We start from the raw sequence: 25,194 nt of genomic DNA on the forward strand, positions 1-25,194 counted from the left end.
ATCATTTATTATTTCAAATAATATTTCAAATTATTATATATATATTTTTAAATATATATGTATCTATTTACAAATAATGTTCGTGAATCGTCGGGAATGGCCAAAGGTTAATTGAGTGTATAACAATAGTTCAAAATTTTTAAGACTCAACATTACAGACTTTGCTTATCGGGTCGGAAATATCAATTCATGTGAAGATTCAAGTACAAATTAAGGCGAAATTTTCCGGGCCGTTACATTTTACTTGCAGCAAACATAGCCGTAGTAGAGGCTGTAATGCAAAACAACAACAATAACTCTATATTTAGCAATGCAAATAACGCCACAAGAAATCGTGTAGGATGCTCCTACAAAGAATTCATTTCCTGTAAACCTCTCGAATTCGATGGAACCGAGGGTCCAATCGGATTGAAACGGTGGACCGAAAAGGTTGAATCGGTGTTTGCCATAAGTAAGTGTACTGAAGAAGACAAAGTAAAGTACGCTACGCATACCTTCACAGGTACTGCGTTAACATGGTGGAATACCTATCTATAGCAAGTGGGACAAGATACTGCGTACGCACTACCGTGGTCAGCATTCAAACATCTGATGACTGAGTAGTATCGTCCCAGAAACGAGGTCAATAAGCTCAAAGTAAAGCTTAAGGGATTACGAACACAAGGATTCAATATTACCACATACGAACGACGATTCACGGAGTTGTGTTTATTGTGCCCAAGAACGTTCGAAGATGAAGAGGAGAAAATCGACACATTTGTAAAAGGGTTACCAGAAAGGATCCAAGAAGATATAAGTTCACACGAGCCCCCTCCATACAAAAGGCGAGTCGAATGGCTCATAAACTCATAAATCAGATTGAGGAAAGAATCAAAGAGCAGGCGGCCGAAGAAGCTAACACGAAACAAATCAAGAGAAAGTGGGAAGAAACCAGTGACAAGGGTCACAATTTTAACAATCAACACATCAATCACAACTTCAATCACACCAAATTTCGCAACAAAAACCGCAACAACAACCATCCCAACAATAATAACAATTGCAACAACAACCAATTCAATAACAACAAACAACAGAAACAACCATGCTTCAGGTGTGCAGAGTACCATCCGAATGTGTTCTACACAACATTTTGCACCAAGTGTAAGAGAAGTGGTCATGGCGCGGCAAAATGTGAGGTTTACGGTCCAAAGAACAACAAAAATAAAGAAACAAATAATGTCGGAACAAATAATGCCGACGTAGTTTGTTATAAATGTGGAAAACCGGGCCACATTATTAGAAATTTCCCAAACCAAGGGAATACTAATGGGTAAGACCGTGGAAGAGTTTTCAATATTAATGCGGCAGAAGCGCAGGAAGACCCGGAGCTTGTTACGGGTACGTTTCTTATTGAAAATACATCTGCTTATGTTTTATTTGATTCGGGTGCGGATAGAAGCTATATGAGTAGAGATTTTTGTGCTAAATTAAGTTGTCCACTGACGCCTTTGGATAATAAATTTATACTCGAATTAGAAAATGGTAAATGAATTACAGCAGATAATATATGTCTGAATCGAGAAATTAAACTGGTTAGCGAAACATTTAAGATTGATTTGATACCAGTAGAGTTACGAAGTTTTGATGTGATAATTGGCATGGACTGGTTGAAAAAGGAGAGATCAGAGATCGTATGTTACAAAATTGCAATTCGCATTGTATGGAAAAAAGGAAAACCCTTAATGGTGTACGAAGAAAAGAGCAACGCGAAGCTAAATCTTATTAGTAATTTGAAGGCACAAAAGCTAATAAGAAAAGGTTGCTATGCTGTTTTAGCAGATATCCAGAAAGTACAAACTGAAGAAAAGAACATCAATGATGTTCCCGTCACAAAAGAATTTTCCGATGTATTTCTGAAAGAATTACCGGGACTACCTCCACACCGATCCGTTGAATTTCAAATACATCTTGTACCAGGAGCTGCACCAATAGCTCGTGCTCCATACAGACTCACACCCAGCGAAATGAAGGAACTTGAAAGCCAATTACAAGAACTTTTAGAGCGTGGTTTCATTCGACCAAGCACATCACCATGGGGAGCTCCTGTTTTGTTTGTCAAAAAGAAGGATGGTACATTCAGGTTGTGTATCGACTACCAAGAGTTGAACAAACTTACCATCAAGAACCGTTATCCACTACCGAGAATCGACGACTTATTTGATCAACTACAAGGCTCGTCGGTTTATTCGAAGATCGATTTACGTTCTGGATATCATCAAATGCGGGTGAAGGAGGATGATATTCCGAAAACATCTTTTAGGACGCGTTACGGTCATTACAAGTTCATAGTTATGCCATTTGGTTTGACTAATGCACCAGCTGTGTTCATGGACCTTATGAACCGAGTGTGTGGACCATATCTTGACAAGTTTGTCATTATTTTCATCGATGACATAATTATCTACTCAAAGAATGATTAAGAGTACGAAGAACATTTGAGAAAAGTGCTAGAGTTGTTGAGGAAAGAAAAATTGTACGCTAAGTTTTCAAAGTGTGCATTTTGGTTGGAAGAAGTTCAATTCCTCGGTCACATAGTGAACAAAGAAGGTATTCAGGTGGATCCGGCAAAGATTGAAACCGTTGAAAAATGGGAAACCCCGAAAACTCCGAAATACATACGCCAATTTTTAGGATTAGCTGCTTACTACAGAAGATTCATCCAAGATTTTTCCAAAATAGCAAAACCCTTGACTGCATTTGTAGTGACCCGAACTTTTCCATGTTTATATATATTAATTGAGATTGATGTTTACATGATTAAATGTTTCCAACATGTTAAGCAATCAAACTTGTTAAGACTTGATTAATTGAAATAGGTTTCATATAGACAATTGACCACCCAAGTTGACCGGTGATTCACGAACGTTAAAACTTGTAAAAAAAAAACTATATGATGACATATATATGGTTATATATATAGTTAACATGATATTATGATAAGTAAACATATCATTAATTATATTAACAATGAACTACATATGTAAAAACAAGACTACTAACTTAATGATTTTGAAACGAGACATATATGTAACGTTTATCGTTGTAACGACATTTAATGTATATATATCATATTAAGAGATATTCGTACATCATAATATCATGATAATATAATAATTTAAAATCTCTTTTGATATTATAAACATTGGGTTAACAACATTTAACAAGATCGTTAACCTAAAGGTTTCAAAACAACACTTACATGTAACGACTAACGATGACTTAACGACTCAGTTAAAATGTATATACATGTAGTGTTTTAATATGTATTTATACACTTTTGAAAGACTTCAATACACTTATCAAAATACTTCTACTTAACAAAAATGCTTACAATTACATTCTCGTTCAGTTTCATCAACAATTCTACTCGTATGCACCCGTATTCGTACTCGTACAATACACAGCTTTTAGATGTATGTACTATTGGTATATACACTCCAATGATCAGCTCTTAGCAGCCCATGTGAGTCACCTAACACATGTGGGAACCATCATTTGGCAACTAGCATGAAATATCTCATAAGATTACAAAAATATGAGTAATCATTCATGACTTATTTACATGAAAACAAAATTACATATCCTTTATATCTAATCCATACACCAACGACCAAAAACACCTACAAACACTTTCATTCTTCAATTTTCTTCATCTAATTGAACTCTCTCAAGTTCTATCTTCAAGTTCTAAGTGTTCTTCATAAATTCCAAAAGTTCTAGTTTCATAAAATCAAGAATACTTTCAAGTTTGCTAGCTCACTTCCAATCTTGTAAGGTGATCATCCAACCTCAAGAAATCTTTGTTTCTTACAGTAGGTTATCATTCTAATACAAGGTAATAATCATATTCAAACTTTGGTTCAATTTCTATAACTATAACAATCTTATTTCAAGTGATGATCTTACTTGAACTTGTTTTCGTGTCATGATTTTGCTTCAAGAACTTTGAGCCATCCAAGGATCCATTGAAGCTAGATCCATTTTTCTCTTTTCCAGTAGGTTCATCCAAGGAACTTAAGGTAGTAATGATGTTCATAACATCATTCGATTCATACATATAAAGCTATCTTATTCGAAGGTTTAAACTTGTAATCACTAGAACATAGTTTAGTTAATTCTAAACTTGTTCGCAAACAAAAGTTAATCCTTCTAACTTGACTTTTAAAATCAACTAAACACATGTTTTATATCTATATGATATGCTAACTTAATGATTTAAAACCTGGAAACACGAAAAACACCGTAAAACCGGATTTACGCCGTCGTAGTAACACCGCGGGCTGTTTTGGGTTAGTTAATTAAAAACTATGATAAACTTTGATTTAAAAGTTGTTATTCTGAGAAAATGATTTTTATTATGAACATGAAACTATATCCAAAAATTATGGTTAAACTCAAAGTGGAAGTATGTTTTCTAAAATGGTCATCTAGACGTCGTTCTTTCGACTGAAATGACTACCTTTACAAAAACGACTTGTAACTTATTTTTCCGACTAGAAACCTATACTTTTTTTGTTTAGATTCATAAAATAGAGTTCAATATGAAACCATAGCAATTTGATTCACTCAAAACGGATTTAAAATGAAGAAGTTATGGGTAAAACAAGATTGGATAATTTTTCTCATTTTAGCTACGTGAAAATTGGTAACAAATCTATTCCAACCATAACTTAATCAACTTGTATTATATATTATGTAATCTTGAGATACCATAGACACGTATACAATGTTTCGACCTATCATGTCGACACATCTATATATATTTCGGAACAACCATAGACACTCTATATGTGAATGTTGGAGTTAGCTATACAGGGTTGAGGTTGATTCCAAAATATATATAGTTTGAGTTGTGATCAATACTGAGATACGTATACACTGGGTCGTGGATTGATTCAAGATAATATTTATCGATTTATTTCTGTACATCTAACTGTGGACAACTAGTTGTAGGTTACTAACGAGGACAGCTGACTTAATAAACTTAAAACATCAAAATATATTAAAAGTGTTGTAAATATATTTTGAACATACTTTGATATATATGTATATATTGTTATAGGTTCGTGAATCAACCAGTGGCCAAGTCTTACTTCCCGACGAAGTAAAAATCTGTGAAAGTGAGTTATAGTCCCACTTTTAAAATCTAATATTTTTGGGATGAGAATACATGCAGGTTTTATAAATGATTTACAAAATAGACACAAGTACGTGAAACTACATTCTATGGTTGAATTATCGAAATCGAATATGCCCCTTTTTATTAAGTCTGGTAATCTAAGAATTAGGGAACAGACACCCTAATTGACGCGAATCCTAAAGATAGATCTATTGGGCCTAACAAACCCCATCCAAAGTACCGGATGCTTTAGTACTTCGAAATTTATATCATATCCGAAGGGTGTCCCGGAATGATGGGGATATTCTTATATATGCATCTTGTTATTGTCGGTTACCAGGTGTTCACCATATGAATGATTTTTATCTCTATGTATGGGATGTGTATTGAAATATGAAATCTTGTGGTCTATTGTTACGATTTGATATATATAGGTTAAACCTATAACTCACCAACATTTTTGTTGACGTTTTAAGCATGTTTATTCTCAGGTGATTATTAAGAGCTTCCGCTGTCACATACTTAAATAAGGACAAGATTTGGAGTCCATGCTTGTATGATATTGTGTAAAAACTGCATTCAAGAAACTTATTTTGTTGTAACATATTTGTATTGTAAACCATTATGTAATGGTCGTGTGTAAACAGGATATTTTAGATTATCATTATTTGATAATCTACGTAAAGCTTTTTAAACCTTTATTGATGAAATAAAGGTTATGGTTTGTTTAAAAATGAATGCAGTCTTTGAAAAACGTCTCATATAGAGGTCAAAACCTCGCAACGAAATCAATTAATATGGAACGTTTTTAATCAATAAGAACGGGACATTTCAGTTGGTATCCGAGCGTTGGTCTTAGAGAACCAGAAAATTTGCATTAGTGTGTCTTATCGAGTTTGTTAGGATGCATTAGTGAGTCTGGACTTCGACCGTGTTTTCTTTAAAAATGATTGCTTAACATTTTTGTTGGAAACTATATATTTTTAACATATGAATATTATGTGATATATTAATCTCTTAACGTGTTTGATATTATGTGATAGATGTCTACCTCTAGAACAAGTCCCATTGACTCACCTAATAATAATGAAGAGTCAAATGTAAATTGGAATGATTTGTGGACTGATTCACAAGTTCCCGAAGAGGAACCGGAAGAAGAGTCGGAACCGGAAGAAGAATCGGAACCGGATGAAGAAATAGAACCGGTGGGGGAAATAATAAAACGGTTAAGTAAAAGAAAATCCTCAACCAACCGACCAAAGTTAATTATGGTCAATGGTGTTTCCGCCAAGGAAGCAAAATATTGGGAGGATTACCAATTCTCCGATGAATCGGATTTCGACGAGAATTCCGATGATGTTATAGAAATTACCCCAACTGAATTTAAAAAGGCAAAAGAAAATAATAAGGGAAAGGGCATAAAAATAGAGAAATCTAATTCCAACCCCGATGAACTTTATATGTATCGTCAACCCCCGAAGTCCTTAAGTTGTAACAATGACCCGGGAACCTCTAAACCACCAGGTTTTTCTAAACCAATGTGGACAACGACGGCTCGTATTAGGGGAACATCATATATCCCTAGAAACTTGGCAAAATGAACCAAAACCGAAGAAGAAGAAACGAGCGAGTCGGAATAAGATAGTTGTATTCGTGTGGTGTAATATATGGAAAATAGTGTTCTTATGCTTTATGATATATGTAAAAATTGCTTGTATTAATAAGTATTTTTTTTATGAATCTAACTCTTGTCTATTTTACAGTTTAAAAACACAAAATGGATAGACAACCCAATATTTTAAGAGACCTACCCGGAGACATGATTGATGAAATCTTGTCTAGAGTCGGCCAGAATTCTTCGGCACAACTATTTAAGGCGAGATCAGTTTGTAAGACATTCGAAGAATGTTCCAAGAATGTCTTGGTTTATAAGAGACTTTCGTTTGAAAGATGGGGATATCACATTGGGAAACCCATAAGTTACGATGTGTTTACTTTGACGCATATATTGCGGGGAACCCAAATGCTATTTTACGCAACAGGTTAAGAAATTATTTTGACTCAATATATCCGAATATTGGACTTCGTGATTTAGAAAAAGCGGCTAACATGCAACATAAAGAAGCATGTTATGCTTACGGATTAGTAATGTTCGCTTCTCACCAAAGTGAGAACAAGAACATCGGGCTACAACTATTAAACAAAACGTTTCCACAAGTGACGGAGTCGGTAATTGGGGTAAGAAATGAGGTTTTTAGATTATTACGGGACTGTTGGACATTACGTAACCCTCGTCCCTTTGATGACGTTACAACACGCTGTCTTATCAACGGCCATAACGGTTATGTTGCACAAGACCAAGGATGGGAAGTAGTCCTAGTAAAACCAGAATGCATGACTTGTTTCTGGACGTATGAATTACGTGTCTTTATTGCCTTTGCCGAACGACTTGTGTACTAGCTAGAATTGTCTTCACAACTATCTTGTATCAAAGTTATTGTGTGCTATATTTCATGCTTTATGTAAAATAAGCGGTATTGTAAGTTTGTAAAATATTGTATAAAAGTTTGAACGCGAAATATTATTACAATCAGTTTTTCATATAGAATTGTAGTAGTTGAATTGTATATTAGCTACTAAGTATGAACTTAACGGGTAGGTACTACCCGAATTTAAACTTATAAAACGCTAATATGAAGAAAAAGCTTTTATAAATGAGTTCATATTATGCTACGAAATACTATTAACTACTCTTAATATTCTGTATGATTAACTTGTTCCATTTAACTATTTTGAAGGAAATGGCACCGACTACTCGACACACCGTGAATATGAATGAAGAGGAATTCCGTACTTTTCTAGCTTCAAACATAGCCGCAGTACAGGCTGCGCTACATACCAACAATAACCTTGGATCTAGCAGTACAGGAAATCGTGTAGGATGCACCTACAAAGAATTCACTGCCTGCAAACCTTTGGAATTTGATGGAACCGAAGGACCGATCGGATTGAAACGGTGGACCGAGAAGGTTGAATCGGTGTTTGCCATAAGTAAGTGTACTGAAGAGGACAAAGTGAAGTACGCTACGCATACCTTCACAGGTTCTGCGTTAACATGGTGGAATACCTATCTAGAGCAAGTGGGACAAGATGATGCGTACGCACTACCGTGGTCAGCATTCAAGCACTTGATGAACGAGAAGTACCGTCCCAGAACCGAGGTCAATAAGCTCAAGACAGAACTTAGAGGGTTACGAACCCAAGGATATGATATTACCACGTACGAAAGCCGATTCACAGAATTGTGCCTATTGTGTCCGGGAGCATTCGAAGATGAGGAAGAGAAGATCGACGCGTTTGTGAAAGGATTACCGGAAAGAATCCAAGAAGATATAAGTTCACACGAGCCCGCCTCCATACAACAGGCATGTAGAATGGCTCACAAACTAGTGAACCAGATTGAAGAAAGAATTAAAGAACAGACTGCTGAAGAGGCCAATGTGAAGCAAGTCAAAAGAAAGTGGGAGGAAAACGGTGATAAGAATCACCAATACAACAACAACAGCAATTACAACAATAATCGCAACAATTATCCCAACAATCGCAACATCAATCGCAACAACAACAACAACAACAACAACAGCAACTACAACAATCATCCCAACAACAATAATAACCGCAACAACAACAACAATCAGAAGCAACTATGCCAAAGGTGTGAAAAGAATCACTCGGGGTTCTGCACCAAATTTTGCAACAAGTGTAAAAGAAATGGTCATAGCGCGGCGAAGTGTGAGGTCTACGGACCAGGGGTTAATAGAACGAAAGGAACAAATGGTGTCGGAACGAGTAATGGCGGAGCAAGTAGTGTCGGAGCAAGTTATGCCAATGTAGTTTGTTATAAATGTGGAAAACCAGGCCACATTATTAGAAATTGCCCGAACCAGGAGAACACGAATGGACAAGGCCGTGGAAGAGTTTTCAATATTAATGCGGTAGAGGCACAGGAAGACCCGGAGCTTGTTACGGGTACGTTTCTTATTGACAATAAATCTGCTTACGTTTTATTTGATTCGGGTGCGGATAGAAGCTATATGAGTAGAGATTTTTGTGCTAAATTAAGTTGTCCATTGACGCCTTTGGATAGTAAATTTTTACTCGAATTAGCAAATGGTAAATTAATTTCAGCAGATAATATATGTCGGAATCGAGAAATTAAACTGGTTAGCGAAACATTTAAGATTGATTTGATACCAGTAGAGTTAGGGAGTTTTGATGTGATAATCGGTATGGACTGGTTGAAAGGAGTGAAAGCGGAGATCGTTTGTTACAAAAATGCAATTCGCATTATACGAGAAAAAGGAAAACCCTTAATGGTGTACGGAGAAAAGGGCAACACGAAGCTACATCTTATTAGTAATTTGAAGGCACAAAAACTAATAAGAAAAGGTTGCTATGCTGTTCTAGCACACGTCGAGAAAGTACAAACTGAAGAAAAGAGCATCAATGATGTTCCCATTGCAAAAGAATTTCCCGATGTATTTCCGAAAGAATTACCGGGATTACCCCCACATCGATCCGTTGAATTTCAAATAGATCTTGTACCAGGAGCTGCACCAATAGCTCGTGCTCCTTACAGACTCGCACCCAGCGAGATGAAAGAACTACAAAGCCAATTACAAGAACTTTTAGAGCGTGGTTTCATTCGACCAAGCACATCACCGTGGGGAGCTCCTGTTTTGTTTGTCAAGAAGAAAGATGGTACATTCAGGTTGTGTATCGACTACCGAGAGTTGAACAAACTTACCATCAAGAACCGCTACCCACTACCGAGAATCGATGACTTATTTGATCAACTACAAGGCTCGTCTGTTTATTCAAAGATTGACTTACGTTCCGGGTATCATCAAATGCGGGTGAAAGAAGATGATATTCCAAAGACTGCTTTCAGAACACGTTACGGTCATTACGAGTTTATGGTCATGCCGTTTGGTTTAACTAATGCACCAGCTGTGTTCATGGACCTTATGAACCGAGTGTGTGGACCATACCTTGACAAGTTTGTCATTGTTTTCATTGATGACATACTTATTTACTCAAAGAATGACCAAGAACACGGTGAACATTTGAGAAAGGTGTTAGAAGTATTGAGGAAGGAAGAATTGTACGCTAAGTTTTCAAAGTGTGCATTTTGGTTGGAAGAAGTTCAATTCCTCGGTCACATAGTGAACAAAGAAGGTATTAAGGTGGATCCGGCAAAGATAGAAACTGTTGAAAAGTGGGAAACCCCAAAAACTCCGAAACACATACGCCAGTTTTTAGGACTAGCTGGTTACTACAGAAGGTTCATCCAAGACTTTTCCAGAATAGCAAAACCCTTGACTGCATTAACGCATAAAGGGAAGAAATTTGAATGGAATGATGAACAAGAGAAAGCGTTTCAGTTATTGAAGAAAAAGCTAACTACGGCACCTATATTGTCATTGCCTGAAGGGAATGATGATTTTGTGATTTATTGTGACGCATCAAAGCAAGGTCTCGGTTGTGTATTAATGCAACGAACGAAGGTGATTGCTTATGCGTCTAGACAATTGAAGATTCACGAACAAAATTATACGACGCATGATTTGGAATTAGGCGCGGTTGTTTTTGCATTAAAGACTTGGAGGCACTACTTATATGGGGTCAAAAGTATTATATATACCGACCACAAAAGTCTTCAACACATATTTAATCAGAAACAACTGAATATGAGGCAGCGTAGGTGGATTGAATTATTGAATGATTACGATTTTGAGATTCGTTACCACCCGGGGAAGGTAAATGTGGTAGCCGATGCCTTGAGCAGGAAGGATAGAGAACCCATTCGAGTAAAATCTATGAATATAATGATTCATAATAACATTACTACTCAAATAAAGGAGGCGCAACAAGGAGTTTTAAAAGAGGGAAATTTAAAGGATGAAATACCCAAAGGATCGGAGAAGCATCTTAATATTCGGGAAGACGGAACCCGGTATAGGGCTGAAAGGATTTGGGTACCAAAATTTGGAGATATGAGAGAAATGGTACTTAGAGAAGCTCATAAAACCAGATACTCAATACATCCTGGAACGGGGAAGATGTACAAGGATCTCAAGAAACATTTTTGGTGGCCGGGTATGAAAGCCGATGTTGCTAAATACATAGGAGAATGTTTGACGTGTTCTAAGGTCAAAGCTGAGCATCAGAAACCATCAGGTCTACTTCAACAACCCGAAATCCCGGAATGGAAATGGGAAAACATTACCATGGATTTCATCACTAAATTGCCAAGGACTGCAAGTGGTTTTGATACTATTTGGGTAATAGTTGATCGTCTCACCAAATCAGCACACTTCCTACCAATAAGAGAAGATGACAAGATGGAGAAGTTAGCACGACTGTATTTGAAGGAAGTCGTCTCCAGACATGGAATACCAATCTCTATTATCTCTGATAGGGATGGCAGATTTATTTCAAGATTCTGGCAGACATTACAGCAAGCATTAGGAACTCGTCTAGACATGAGTACTGCCTATCATCCACAAACTGATGGGCAGAGCGAAAGGACGATACAAACGCTTGAAGACATGCTACGAGCATGTGTTATTGATTTCGAAAACAGTTGGGATATACATCTACTGTAGTGACCCGAACTTTTCCATGTTTATATATATTAATTGAGATTGATATTTACATGATTAAATGTTTCCAACATGTTAAGCAATCAAACTTGTTAAGACTTGATTAATTGAAATAGGTTTCATATAGACAATTGACCACCCAAGTTGACCGGTGATTCACGAATGTTAAAACTTGTAAAAAAACTATATGATGACATATATATGGTTATATATATAGTTAACATGATATTATGATAAGTAAACATATCATTAATTATATTAACAATGAACTACATATGTAAAAACAAGACTACTAACTTAATGATTTTGAAACGAGACATATATGTAACGTTTATCGTTGTAACGACATTTAATGTATATATATCATATTAAGAGATATTCGTACATCATAATATCATGATAATATAATAATTTAAAATCTCTTTTGATATTATAAACATTGGGTTAACAACATTTAACAAGATCGTTAACCTAAAGGTTTCAAAACAACACTTACATGTAACGACTAACGATGACTTAACGACTCAGTTAAAATGTATATACATGTAGTGTTTTAATATGTATTTATACACTTTTGAAAGACTTCAATACACTTATCAAAATACTTCTACTTAACAAAAATGCTTACAATTACATCCTCGTTCAGTTTCATCAACAATTCTACTCGTATGCACCCGTATTCGTACTCGTACAATACACAGCTTTTAGATGTATGTACTATTGGTATATACACTCCAATGATCAGCTCTTAGCAGCCCATGTGAGTCACCTAACACATGTGGGAACCATCATTTGGCAACTAGCATGAAATATCTCATAAAATTACAAAAATATGAGTAATCATTCATGACTTATTTACATGAAAACAAAATTACATATCCTTTATATCTAATCCATACACCAACGACCAAAAACACCTACAAACACTTTCATTCATCAATTTTCTTCATCTAATTGATCTCTCTCAAGTTCTATCTTCAAGTTCTAAGTGTTCTTCATAAATTTCAAAAGTTCTAGTTTCATAAAATCAAGAATACTTTCAAGATTGCTAGCTCACTTCCAATCTTGTAAGGTGATCATCCAACCTCAAGAAATCTTTGTTTCTTACAGTAGGTTATCATTCTAATACAAGGTAATAATCATATTCAAACTTTGGTTCAATTTCTATAACTATAACAATCTTATTTCAAGTGATGATCTTACTTGAACTTGTTTTCGTGTCATGATTTTGCTTCAAGAACTTTGAGCCATCCAAGGATCCATTGAAGCTAGATCCATTTTTCTCTTTTTCAGTAGGTTCATCCAAGGAACTTAAGGTAGTAATGATGTTCATAACATCATTCGATTCATACATATAAAGCTATCTTATTCGAAGGTTTAAACTTGTAATCACTAGAACATAGTTTAGTTAATTCTAAACTTGTTCGCAAACAAAAGTTAATCCTTCTAACTTGACTTTTAAAATCAACTAAACACATGTTCTATATCTATATGATATGCTAACTTAATGATTTAAAACCTGGAAACACGAAAAACACCGTAAAACCGGATTTACGCCGTCGTAGTAACACCGCGGGCTGTTTTGGGTTAGTTAATTAAAAACTATGATAAACTTTGATTTAAAAGTTGTTATTCTGAGAAAATGATTTTTATTATGAACATGAAACTATATCCAAAAATTATGGTTAAACTCAAAGTGGAAGTATGTTTTCTAAAATGGTCATCTAGACGTCGTTCTTTCGACTGAAATGACTACCTTTACAAAAACGACTTGTAACTTATTTTTCCGACTAGAAACCTATACTTTTTTTGTTTAGATTCATAAAATATAGTTCAATATGAAACCATAGCAATTTGATTCACTCAAAACGGATTTAAAATGAAGAAGTTATGGGTAAAACAAGATTGGATAATTTTTCTCATTTTAGCTACGTGAAAATTGGTAACAAATCTATTCCAACCATAACTTAATCAACTTGTATTATATATTATGTAATCTTGAGATACCATAGACACGTATACAATGTTTCGACCTATCATGTCGACACATCTATATATATTTCGGAACAACCATAGACACTCTATATGTGAATGTTGGAGTTAGCTATACAGGGTTGAGGTTGATTCCAAAATATATATTGTTTGAGTTGTGATCAATACTGAGATACGTATACACTGGGTCGTGGATTGATTCAAGATAATATTTATCGATTTATTTCTGTACATCTAACTGTGGACAACTAGTTGTAGGTTACTAACGAGGACAGCTGACTTAATAAAATTAAAACATCAAAATATATTAAAAGTGTTGTAAATATATTTTGAACATACTTTGATATATATGTATATATTGTTATAGGTTCGTGAATCAACCAGTGGCCAAGTCTTACTTCCCGACGAAGTAAAAATCTGTGAAAGTGAGTTATAGTCCCACTTTTAAAATCTAATATTTTTGGGATGAGAATACATGCAGGTTTTATAAATGATTTACAAAATAGACACAAGTACGTGAAACTACATTCTATGGTTGAATTATCGAAATCGAATATGCCCCTTTTTATTAAGTCTGGTAATCTAAGAATTAGGGAACAGACACCCTAATTGACGCGAATCCTAAAGATAGATCTATTGGGCCTAACAAACCCCATCCAAAGTACCGGATGCTTTAGTACTTCGAAATTTATATCATATCCGAAGGGTGTCCCGGAATGATGGGGATATTCTTATATATGCATCTTGTTATTGTCGGTTACCAGGTGTTCACCATATGAATGATTTTTATCTCTATGTATGGGATGTGTATTGAAATATGAAATCTTGTGGTCTATTGTTACGATTTGATATATATAGGTTAAACCTATAACTCACCAACATTTTTGTTGACGTTTTAAGCATGTTTATTCTCAGGTGATTATTAAGAGCTTCCGCTGTCGCATACTTAAATAAGGACAAGATTTGGAGTCCATGCTTGTATGATATTGTGTAAAAACTGCATTCAAGAAACTTATTTTGTTGTAACATATTTGTATTGTAAACCATTATGTAATGGTCGTGTGTAAACAGGATATTTTAGATTATCATTATTTGATAATCTACGTAAAGCTTTTTAAACCTTTATTGATGAAATAAAGGTTATGGTTTGTTTAAAAATGAATGCAGTCTTTGAAAAACGTCTCATATAGAGGTCAAAACCTCGCAACGAAATCAATTAATATGGAACGTTTTTAATCAATAAGAACGGGACATTTCAGTTGGTATCCGAGCGTTGGTCTTAGAGAACCAGAAAATTGCATTAGTGTGTCTTATCGAGTTTGTTAGGATGCATTAGTGAGTCTGGACTTCGACCGTGTTTTCTTTAAAAATGATTGCTTAACATTTTTGTTGGAAACTATATATTTTTAACATATGAATATTATGTGATATATTAATCTCTTAACGTGTTTGATATTATGTGATAGATGTCTACCTCTAGAACAAGTCCCATTGACTCACCTAATAATAATGAAGAGTTAAATGTAAATTGGAATGATTCGTGGACTGATTCACAAGTTCCCGAAGAGGAACCGGAAGAAGAGTCGGAACCGGAAGAAGAATCGGAACCGGAAGAAGAATCGGAAACGGAAGAAGAAATAGAACCGGTGGGGGAAATAATAAAACGGTTAAGTAAAAGAGAATCCTCAACCAACCGACCAAGGTTAATTATGGTCAATGGTGTTTCCGCCAAGGAAGCAAAATATTGGGAGGATTACCAATTCTCCGATGAATCGGATTCCGACGAGAATTCCGATGATGTTATAGAAATAACCCCAACTGAATTTAAAAAGGCAAAAGAAAATAATAAGGGAAAGGGCATAAAAATAGAGAAATCTAATTCCAACCCCGATGAACTTTATATGTATCGTCAACCCCCGAAGTCCTTAAGTTGTAACAATGACCCGGGAACCTCTAAACCACCAGGTTTTTCTAAACCAATGTGGACAACGACGGCTCGTATTAGGGGAACATCATATATCCCTAGAAACTTGGCAAAACGAACCAAAACCCAACAAGAAGAAACGAGCGAGTCGGAATAAGATAGTTGTATTCGTGTGGTGTAATATATGTAATATAGTGTGCTTATGCTTTATGATATATGTAAAAATTGCTTGTATTAATAAGTATTTTTTTTTTTTTATGAATCTAACTCTTGTCTATTTTACAGTTTAAAAACACAAAATGGATAGACAACCCAATATTTTAAGAGACCTACCCGGAGACATGATTGATGAAATCTTGTCTAGAGTCGGCCAGAATTCTTCGGCACAACTATTTAAGGCGAGATCAGTTTGTAAGACATTCGAAGAACGTTCCAAGAATGTCTTGGTTTATAAGAGACTTTCGTTTGAAAGATGGGGGATATCACATTGGGAAACCCATAAGTTACGATGTGTTTACTTTGACGCATATATTGCGGGGAACCCAAATGCTATTTTACGCAACGGGTTAAGAAATTATTTTGACTCAATATATCCGAATATTGGACTTCGTGATTTAGAAAAAGCGGCTAACATGCAACATAAAGAAGCATGTTATGCTTACGGATTAGTAATGTTCGCTTCTCACCAAAGTGAGAACAAGAACATCGGGCTACAACTATTAAACAAAACGTTTCCACAAGTGACGGAGTCGGTAATTGGGGTAAGAAATGAGGTTTTTAGATTATTACGGGACTGTTGGACATTACGTAACCCTCGTCCCTTTGATGATGTTACAACACGCTGTCTTATCAATGGCCATAACGGTTATGTTGCACAAGACCAAGGATGGGAAGTAGTCCTAGTAAAACCAGAATGCATGACTTGTTTCTGGACGTATGAATTACGTGTCTTTATTGCCTTTGCTGAACGACTTGTGTACTAGCTAGAATTATCTTCACAACTATCTTGTATCAAAGTTATTGTGTGCTATATTTCATGCTTTATGTAAAATAAGCGGTTTTGTAAGTTTGTAAAATATTGTATAAAAGTTTGAACGCGAAATATTATTATAATCAGTTTTTCATATAGAATTGTAGTAGTTGAATTGTATATTAGCTACTAAGTATGAACTTAACGGGTAGGTACTACCCGAATTTAAACTTATAAAACGCTAATATGAAGAAAAAGCTTTTATAAATGAGTTCATATTATGCTACGAAATACTATTAACTACTCTTAACATTCTGTATGATTAACTTGTTCCATTTGACTATTTTGAAGGAAATGGCACCGACTACTCGACACACCGTGAATATGAATGAAGAGGAATTCCGTACTTTTCTAGCTTCAAACATAGCCGCAGTACAGGCTGCGCTACATACCAACAATAACCTTGGATCTAGCAGTACAGGAAATCGTGTAGGATGCACCTACAAAGAATTCACTGCCTGCAAACCTTTGGAATTTGATGGAACCGAAGGACCGATTGGATTGAAACGGTGGATCGAGAAGGTAGAATCGGTGTTTGCCATAAGTAAGTGTACTGAAGAGGACAAAGTGAAGTACGCTACGCATACCTTCACAGGTTCTGCGTTAACATGGTGGAATACCTATCTAGAGCAAGTGGGACAAGATGATGCGTACGCACTACCTTGGTCAGCATTCAAGCACTTGATGAACGAGAAGTACCGTCCCAGAACTGAGGTCAATAAGCTCAAGACAGAACTTAGAGGGTTACGAACCCAAGGATTTGATATTACCACATACGAAAGACGATTCACAGAATTGTGCCTATTGTGTCCGGGAGCATTCGAAGATGAGGAAGAGAAGATTGACGCGTTTGTGAAAGGATTACCAGAAAGAATCCAAGAAGATATAAGTTCACACGAGCCCGCCTCCATACAACAGGCATGTAGAATGGCTCACAAACTCGTGAACCAAATTGAAGAAAGAATTAAAGAACAGACTGCTGAAGAGGCCAATGTGAAGCAAGTCAAAAGAAAGTGGGAGGAAAACGGTGATAAGAATCACCAATACAACAACAACAACAATAATCGCAACAATTATCCCAACAATCGCAACATCACTCGCAACTACAACAAACGGCCCAACAACAACAACAACAACAACAGCAACTACAACAATCATCCCAACAACAATAATAACCGCAACAACAACAACAATCAGAAGCAGCTATGCCAAAGGTGTGAAAAGAATCACTCGGGGTTCTGCACCAAATTTTGCAACAAGTGTAAAAGAAATGGTCATAGCGCGGCGAAGTGTGAGGTCTACGGACCAGGGGTTAATAGAACGAAAGGAACAAATGGTGTCGGAACGAGTAATGGCGGAGCAAGTAGTGTCGGAGCAAGTTATGCCAATGTAGTTTGTTATAAATGTGGAAAACCAGGCCACATTATTAGAAATTGCCCGAACCAGGAGAACACGAATGGACAAGGCCGTGGAAGAGTTTTCAATATTAATGCGGCAGAGGCACAGGAAGACCCGGAGCTTGTTACGGGTACGTTTCTTATTGACAATAAATCTGCTTACGTTTTATTTGATTCGGGTGCGGATAGAAGCTATATGAGTAGAGATTTTTGTGCTAAATTAAGTTGTCCATTGACGCCTTTGGATAGTAAATTTTTACTCGAATTAGCAAATGGTAAATTAATTTCAGCAGATAATATATGTCGGAATCGAGAAATTAAACTGGTTAGCGAAACATTTAAGATTGATTTGATACCAGTAGAGTTAGGGAGTTTTGATGTGATAATCGGTATGGACTGGTTGAAAGAAGTGAAAGCGGAGATCGTTTGTTACAAAAATGCAATTCGCATTATACGAGAAAAAGGAAAACCCTTAATGGTGTACGGAGAAAAGGGCAACACTAAGCTACATCTTATTAGTAATTTGAAGGCACAAAAACTAATAAGAAAAGGTTGCTATGCTGTTCTAGCACACGTCGAGAAAGTACAAACTGAAGAAAAGAGCATCAATGATGTTCCCGTCGCAAAAGAATTTCCTGATGTATTTCCGAAAGAATTACCGGGATTACCCCCACATCGATCCGTTGAATTTCAAATAGATCTTGTACCAGGAGCTGCACCAATAGCTCGTGCTCCTTACAGACTCGCACCCAGCGAGATGAAAGAACTACAAAGCCAATTACAAGAACTTTTAGAGCGTGGTTTCATTCGACCAAGCACATCACCGTGGGGAGCTCCTGTTTTGTTTGTCAAGAAGAAAGATGGTACATTCAGGTTGTGTATCGACTACCGAGAGTTGAACAAACTTACCATCAAGAACCGCTACCCACTACCGAGAATCGATGACTTATTTGATCAACTACAAGGCTCGTCTGTTTATTCAAAGATTGACTTACGTTCCGGGTATCATCAAATGCGGGTGAAAGAAGATGATATTCCAAGGACTGCTTTCAGAACACGTTACGGTCATTACGAGTTTATGGTCATGCCGTTTGGTTTAACTAATGCACCAGCTGTGTTCATGGACCTTATGAACCGAGTGTGTGGACCATACCTTGACAAGTTTGTCATTGTTTTCATTGATGACATACTTATTTACTCAAAGAATGACCAAGAACACGGTGAACATTTGAGAAAGGTGTTAGAAGTATTGAGGAAGGAAGAATTGTACGCTAAGTTTTCAAAGTGTGCATTTTGGTTGGAAGAAGTTCAATTCCTCGGTCACATAGTGAACAAAGAAGGTATTAAGGTGGATCCGGCAAAGATAGAAACTGTTGAAAAGTGGGAAACCCCGAAAACTCCGAAACACATACGCCAGTTTTTAGGACTAGCTGGTTACTACAGAAGGTTCATCCAAGACTTTTCCAGAATAGCAAAACCCTTGACTGCATTAACGCATAAAGGGAAGAAATTTGAATGGAATGATGAACAAGAGAAAGCGTTTCAGTTATTGAAGAAAAAGCTAACTACGGCACCTATATTGTCATTGCCTGAAGGGAATGATGATTTTGTGATTTATTGTGACGCATCAAAGCAAGGTCTCGGTTGTGTATTAATGCAACGAACGAAGGTGATTGCTTATGCGTCTAGACAATTGAAGATTCACGACCAAAATTATACGACGCATGATTTGGAATTAGGCGCGGTTGTTTTTGCATTAAAGACTTGGAGGCACTACTTATATGGGGTCAAAAGTATTATATATACCGACCACAAAAGTCTTCAACACATATTTAATCAGAAACAACTGAATATGAGGCAGCGTAGGTGGATTGAATTATTGAATGATTACGATTTTGAGATTCGTTACCACCCGGGGAAGGCAAATGTGGTAGCCGATGCCTTGAGCAGGAAGGATAGAGAACCCATTCGAGTAAAATCTATGAATATAATGATTCATAATAACATTACTACTCAAATAAAGGAGGCGCAACAAGGAGTTTTAAAAGAGGGAAATTTAAAGGATGAAATACCCAAAGGATCGGAGAAGCATCTTAATATTCGGGAAGACGGAACCCGGTATAGGGCTGAAAGGATTTGGGTACCAAAATTTGGAGATATGAGAGAAATGGTACTTAGAGAAGCTCATAAAACCAGATACTCAATACATCCTGGAACGGGGAAGATGTACAAGGATCTCAAGAAACATTTTTGGTGGCCGGGTATGAAAGCCGATGTTGCTAAATACGTAGGAGAATGTTTGACGTGTTCTAAAGTCAAAGCTGAGCATCAGAAACCATCAGGTCTACTTCAACAACCCGAAATCCCAGAATGGAAATGGGAAAACATTACCATGGATTTCATCACTAAATTGCCAAGGACTGCAAGTGGTTTTGATACTATTTGGGTAATAGTTGATCGTCTCACCAAATCAGCACACTTCCTGCCAATAAGAGAAGATGACAAGATGGAGAAGTTAGCACGACTGTATTTGAAGGAAGTCATCTCCAGACATGGAATACCAATCTCTATTATCTCTGATAGGGATGGCAGATTTATTTCAAGATTCTGGCAGACATTACAGCAAGCATTAGGAACTCGTCTAGACATGAGTACTGCCTATCATCCACAAACTGATGGGCAGAGCGAAAGGACGATACAAACGCTTGAAGACATGCTACGAGCATGTGTTATTGATTTCGGAAACAGTTGGGATCGACATCTACCGTTAGCAGAATTTTCCTACAACAACAGCTACCATTCAAGCATTGAGATGGCGCCGTTTGAAGCACTTTATGGTAGAAAGTGCAGGTCTCCGATTTGTTGGAGTGAGGTGGGGGATAGACAGATTACGGGTTCGGAGATTATACAAGAAACTACCGAGAAGATCATACAAATTCAACAACGGTTGAAAACCGCCCAAAGTCGACAAAAGAGCTACGCTGACATTAAAAGAAAAGATATAGAATTTGAAATTGGAGAGATGGTCATGCTTAAAGTTTCACCTTGGAAAGGCGTTGTTCGATTTGGTAAACGAGGGAAATTAAATCCAAGGTATATTGGACCATTCAAGATTATTGATCGTGTCGGACCAGTAGCTTACCGACTTGAGTTACCTCAACAACTCGCGGCTGTACATAACACTTTCCACGTCTCGAATTTGAAGAAATGTTTTGCTAAAGAAGATCTCACTATTCCGTTAGATGAAATCCAAATCAACGAAAAACTCCAATTCATCGAAGAACCCGTCGAAATAATGGATCGTGAGGTTAAAAGACTTAAGCAAAACAAGATACCAATTGTTAAGGTTCGATGGAATGCTCGTAGAGGACCCGAGTTCACCTGGGAGCGTGAAGATCAGATGAAGAAGAAATACCCGCATCTATTTCCAGAAGATTCGTCAACACCTTCAACAGCTTAAAATTTCGGGACGAAATTTATTTAACGGGTAGGTACTGTAGTGACCCGAACTTTTCCATGTTTATATATATTAATTGAGATTGATATTTACATGATTAAATGTTTCCAACATGTTAAGCAATCAAACTTGTTAAGACTTGATTAATTGAAATAGGTTTCATATAGACAATTGACCACCCAAGTTGACCGGTGATTCACGAATGTTAAAACTTGTAAAAAAACTATATGATGACATATATATGGTTATATATATAGTTAACATGATATTATGATAAGTAAACATATCATTAATTATATTAACAATGAACTACATATGTAAAAACAAGACTACTAACTTAATGATTTTGAAACGAGACATATATGTAACGTTTATCGTTGTAACGACATTTAATGTATATATATCATATTAAGAGATATTCGTACATCATAATATCATGATAATATAATAATTTAAAATCTCTTTTGATATTATAAACATTGGGTTAACAACATTTAACAAGATCGTTAACCTAAAGGTTTCAAAACAACACTTACATGTAACGACTAACGATGACTTAACGACTCAGTTAAAATGTATATACATGTAGTGTTTTAATATGTATTTATACACTTTTGAAAGACTTCAATACACTTATCAAAATACTTCTACTTAACAAAAATGCTTACAATTACATCCTCGTTCAGTTTCATCAACAATTCTACTCGTATGCACCCGTATTCGTACTCGTACAATACACAGCTTTTAGATGTATGTACTATTGGTATATACACTCCAATGATCAGCTCTTAGCAGCCCATGTGAGTCACCTAACACATGTGGGAACCATCATTTGGCAACTAGCATGAAATATCTCATAAAATTACAAAAATATGAGTAATCATTCATGACTTATTTACATGAAAACAAAATTACATATCCTTTATATCTAATCCATACACCAACGACCAAAAACACCTACAAACACTTTCATTCATCAATTTTCTTCATCTAATTGATCTCTCTCAAGTTCTATCTTCAAGTTCTAAGTGTTCTTCATAAATTTCAAAAGTTCTAGTTTCATAAAATCAAGAATACTTTCAAGATTGCTAGCTCACTTCCAATCTTGTAAGGTGATCATCCAACCTCAAGAAATCTTTGTTTCTTACAGTAGGTTATCATTCTAATACAAGGTAATAATCATATTCAAACTTTGGTTCAATTTCTATAACTATAACAATCTTATTTCAAGTGATGATCTTACTTGAACTTGTTTTCGTGTCATGATTTTGCTTCAAGAACTTTGAGCCATCCAAGGATCCATTGAAGCTAGATCCATTTTTCTCTTTTTCAGTAGGTTCATCCAAGGAACTTAAGGTAGTAATGATGTTCATAACATCATTCGATTCATACATATAAAGCTATCTTATTCGAAGGTTTAAACTTGTAATCACTAGAACATAGTTTAGTTAATTCTAAACTTGTTCGCAAACAAAAGTTAATCCTTCTAACTTGACTTTTAAAATCAACTAAACACATGTTCTATATCTATATGATATGCTAACTTAATGATTTAAAACCTGGAAACACGAAAAACACCGTAAAACCGGATTTACGCCGTCGTAGTAACACCGCGGGCTGTTTTGGGTTAGTTAATTAAAAACTATGATAAACTTTGATTTAAAAGTTGTTATTCTGAGAAAATGATTTTTATTATGAACATGAAACTATATCCAAAAATTATGGTTAAACTCAAAGTGGAAGTATGTTTTCTAAAATGGTCATCTAGACGTCGTTCTTTCGACTGAAATGACTACCTTTACAAAAACGACTTGTAACTTATTTTTCCGACTAGAAACCTATACTTTTTTTGTTTAGATTCATAAAATATAGTTCAATATGAAACCATAGCAATTTGATTCACTCAAAACGGATTTAAAATGAAGAAGTTATGGGTAAAACAAGATTGGATAATTTTTCTCATTTTAGCTACGTGAAAATTGGTAACAAATCTATTCCAACCATAACTTAATCAACTTGTATTATATATTATGTAATCTTGAGATACCATAGACACGTATACAATGTTTCGACCTATCATGTCGACACATCTATATATATTTCGGAACAACCATAGACACTCTATATGTGAATGTTGGAGTTAGCTATACAGGGTTGAGGTTGATTCCAAAATATATATTGTTTGAGTTGTGATCAATACTGAGATACGTATACACTGGGTCGTGGATTGATTCAAGATAATATTTATCGATTTATTTCTGTACATCTAACTGTGGACAACTAGTTGTAGGTTACTAACGAGGACAGCTGACTTAATAAAATTAAAACATCAAAATATATTAAAAGTGTTGTAAATATATTTTGAACATACTTTGATATATATGTATATATTGTTATAGGTTCGTGAATCAACCAGTGGCCAAGTCTTACTTCCCGACGAAGTAAAAATCTGTGAAAGTGAGTTATAGTCCCACTTTTAAAATCTAATATTTTTGGGATGAGAATACATGCAGGTTTTATAAATGATTTACAAAATAGACACAAGTACGTGAAACTACATTCTATGGTTGAATTATCGAAATCGAATATGCCCCTTTTTATTAAGTCTGGTAATCTAAGAATTAGGGAACAGACACCCTAATTGACGCGAATCCTAAAGATAGATCTATTGGGCCTAACAAACCCCATCCAAAGTACCGGATGCTTTAGTACTTCGAAATTTATATCATATCCGAAGGGTGTCCCGGAATGATGGGGATATTCTTATATATGCATCTTGTTATTGTCGGTTACCAGGTGTTCACCATATGAATGATTTTTATCTCTATGTATGGGATGTGTATTGAAATATGAAATCTTGTGGTCTATTGTTACGATTTGATATATATAGGTTAAACCTATAACTCACCAACATTTTTGTTGACGTTTTAAGCATGTTTATTCTCAGGTGATTATTAAGAGCTTCCGCTGTCGCATACTTAAATAAGGACAAGATTTGGAGTCCATGCTTGTATGATATTGTGTAAAAACTGCATTCAAGAAACTTATTTTGTTGTAACATATTTGTATTGTAAACCATTATGTAATGGTCGTGTGTAAACAGGATATTTTAGATTATCATTATTTGATAATCTACGTAAAGCTTTTTAAACCTTTATTGATGAAATAAAGGTTATGGTTTGTTTAAAAATGAATGCAGTCTTTGAAAAACGTCTCATATAGAGGTCAAAACCTCGCAACGAAATCAATTAATATGGAACGTTTTTAATCAATAAGAACGGGACATTTCATCTACCGTTAGCAGAATTTTCCTACAACAACAGCTACCATTCAAGCATTGAGATGGCGCCGTTTGAAGCAATTTATGGTAGAAAGTGCAGGTCTCCGATTTGTTGGAGTGAGGTGGGGGATAGACAGATTACGGGTCCGGAGATTATACAAGAAACTACCGAGAAGATCATCCAAATTCAACAACGGTTGAAAACCGCCCAAAGTCGACAAAAGAGCTACGCTGACATTAAAAGAAAAGATATAGAATTTGAAATTGGAGAGATGGTCATGCTTAAAG

The sequence above is a fragment of the Rutidosis leptorrhynchoides genome, chromosome 2 (genome assembly GCF_046630445.1).
Source record: "Rutidosis leptorrhynchoides isolate AG116_Rl617_1_P2 chromosome 2, CSIRO_AGI_Rlap_v1, whole genome shotgun sequence".
Lineage (NCBI taxonomy): Eukaryota > Viridiplantae > Streptophyta > Magnoliopsida > Asterales > Asteraceae > Rutidosis > Rutidosis leptorrhynchoides.